A 3,347-nucleotide genomic window follows, 5' to 3' on the forward strand; every position below is an offset into this window, starting at 1 on the left:
TAGACATTATTCACAATAATTCATCAACTACTTCAAGTGTTATCAACCAATCAACCACATCGTGAACAATAAATTACATATACAAACATGTATGCAATGTACTCCATAATTGACCCATTACGAATGTGGTACCATTCATGGACAACACAGGTTCATCTCGCTCCTGAATCCCTAACATATGACAAGAGCACACCAAAATCGTTACTATTACCATATGTAACGTTTCACTAATTCCTCATTGGAATTAACTACTCGCTCTTGAATACACACCATCAGACCAGAGCACACCAAATCATTTATATCACCATATGTAACATTTCACCGATTCCCATATGGAACCAGCTACTCACTCGTGAATCTATGCCATTGGACCAGAGCACCACAAAACTGGACCTAAGTTCGTACACCATGATACATGACTCTCAATAACATGCATTATCACCAAAAGATTCACCAAAGTTATCACCATGCATATTTCACCATGATGTACTATTAAAACAAGATTTGTTTATTCCCTTAAAAGGTTTTGATGATAACAAAGTATTTAAAGAACAATAGGGTTTACTAATGGTTGTTCAAGTGCGCAGGATCAAAAGATATTAAACTTGATATAAATCAAGTTAATCATTAAGAAGAATCATTAAAGAGAAGCGAAATGGTTATGAATATGAAGGATCAGAACCAAAGTCGTCAGACTTTGATGAGTCAACTCAACTCTTTTATATGATCAACCTTATGCAAAGATCAACAAGGTTCTGAAGACTGGAGTATTTTGACGCAAGAAGACTCTGCCAGTAGAAATGACTCTGCAACTTCTGAACAAGCTTCATCAGCAGTTCTGAAGATTCTGCTTCAAAGGATTATTGTTTATATCAAGTCAACAACTTTAAAAGTATTCATCCAAATTAGTTCTAATCAAGACTTTAATATAAGGCAAGCTCAAAACATGTGAACCCAAGACTCTGAAGTCTCATTCCAACAAGGTTCTGAAGACACACTTTAACTTCTGATCATGCTTTAACTAATTCTACAAAAGGACTCTGACTCAGGAAGTTAAGTATAAAGATAACAATGATTCAGATCAAGCTTCAACAAACTTCTACAACAAGTCTCCGGTCATAAGTCATCTAAAGAAGATCACGTGACAACGTTACACTACTTTATGTCAAATCAAGAAAAGTAACGTTATCAGGATCTTATATCTCCAATTAATTTGAACTCTAATCTAATTCTCTCAACGTCTTTATGCTAGCTGAGTTTATAAGTACACTTCATGTGCTCTATCTAAAGACCTTCAACGTCTAGTCGTACCATAGTTAGTTTCATTCTTCAACGGACCTATTTTCAACATCTATATAAGAAGAAGATTGAAAACATTCAAAATGTTCTGACTACGAATATTTGGAGTTGAAGAATACGTGATTGTGTTCACGTAGCTATGATACCAGTTCACAAAATGGGTTGAGATAGAGACTGTGTTACACAGAAAACACAGGTGAAAGAAACACACAAAAAAAGGAAAATATAACCAGAAGGGTTAAGTGTGTGAGATTAGAGTAAATTTGATCATGAATATCAACAAAATCGAAAGGCATAACAAAAGAAGAAAATATGTGTATGAAGAGAAGAAGACTGAAAACTTTAATCTTCCATACTTAGGAGAAATCAACTTATATTTTATTCAAAAGTGTAAAACCTCTGTGTATCTGCTTAACTAAGAAGCACACATATACACACAAGGTTAATACCAAACTCTTTTGTTATGAGAATCTAAAGACTCTAGCCGTTGTGCTCAGAGTAAGTATTTTTCTGTTAGATTGAGAAAATAAGTCTCTTATTGAGTGCTTGAGCAAAGAAGTCTCTTTCTGGATAGATTGAGTATTGGATTCTCATGCTTGAGGGTAAAGCATAAATCTCTTTCCGTGGGATTGAGCAAGAAGTCCTGAATGTGTGGTTCAAGAATTGAAGTATCATGCTTGAGGGCAGAGTAGAAGTCTCTTTTCATGGGATTGAGCAGGAAGTCCTAAATGGGTTGTTCAGGCATTGAAGTCTCTTGCTTGAGGGCTTGACCAGAAGTCTCTTTCTAGTTTGATTGAGCAAATTGTAATCTGATGGATTATAGTGAAAATCTCTTATGTTGTAAGGGGACTGGACTACTCTTTGTTTGATAGGAACCAAGATATATTGTGTGTCTATTTATTTACTTCTGCATTTATATTCCGCTATGCAACAAACTCTGAAGTTAGACTCTAATCTGATTCAGACTCTTACTTGAATCAGAATTTGAGGTTGACATCCCAGGTTCTGAATAAGTTTAATAAAAAGAAGTAAATTTCTATATACACAATTCAACCCCCCCCCCCCCTTTCTTATGTGTATTTTTCTCACCTTCGTGCACAACACCATTCACCATACGCAACAATTAATAAATGTTACATCAATTAACAAACAACACTAAACAACATCAACTCAACAAATGCATATTCACAAGCATTCAATCATGTTAATTTATTATAATATCAACACATAATTAAGCAAACACAATAATTCATTAATTAATCAAAAGCATGTCATGAAAAACATTAACATATTACAAACTTATATACATCATGATTCATAACAATTCATCAACAATTTTATCAACAATCATGCACATAATTCAAGCACTCAAACATTCATCAATGGCATAATTTTATACATGCATATTCATGATAATTCAAACATAATTTCAGTCATAAACTCATAAACAAAATTAAGCATCCAATTACAGATTTCTAAACAACAACAATTCATCAAAGCAAATCATGGAACCCTAATGAGAGCAAGGACCTCTCTTCTCTACCCCATCATGCAACACACTTATATTGAGAGTCATATCCCCCCCCCTTATCTTAGATTTTCCAGCAACAATAGAAAATCAAGCAGCTCCTACGGGTTCTCCCTCAAAACCCAGCTCTCATTCCAAATGCTCTTGTTTCTCTAAGCCTCCTTATTTTCACATACATACAAAAGGTTCCCTCAAATCACACAAATGACTAAATTCCTTATTTTTACCAACTTTCTCAATTTATTTCTATTATTAATTAAAATTCTAATTATTCTAATTATTTTCTAAATTATTCTACAAATCTCATACCTTCTCACCACACCTTACCATTACCACTGCATCCCAACAACATATAATTTTATTTAAACACACACCAAACACCAAATAATTAAATAAAAATTCCAAATTATTCAATTAAATAGTTTAATCGATTTGGGGTGTTACAACTCTTCCCCACTTATAGAATTTTTGCCCTAAAAAATTAGCTGAAGGAAACAGAGTCAGATACGACTCTCTCATC

Source organism: Lathyrus oleraceus, chromosome 5 (genome assembly GCF_024323335.1).
Source record: "Lathyrus oleraceus cultivar Zhongwan6 chromosome 5, CAAS_Psat_ZW6_1.0, whole genome shotgun sequence".
NCBI lineage: Eukaryota > Viridiplantae > Streptophyta > Magnoliopsida > Fabales > Fabaceae > Lathyrus > Lathyrus oleraceus.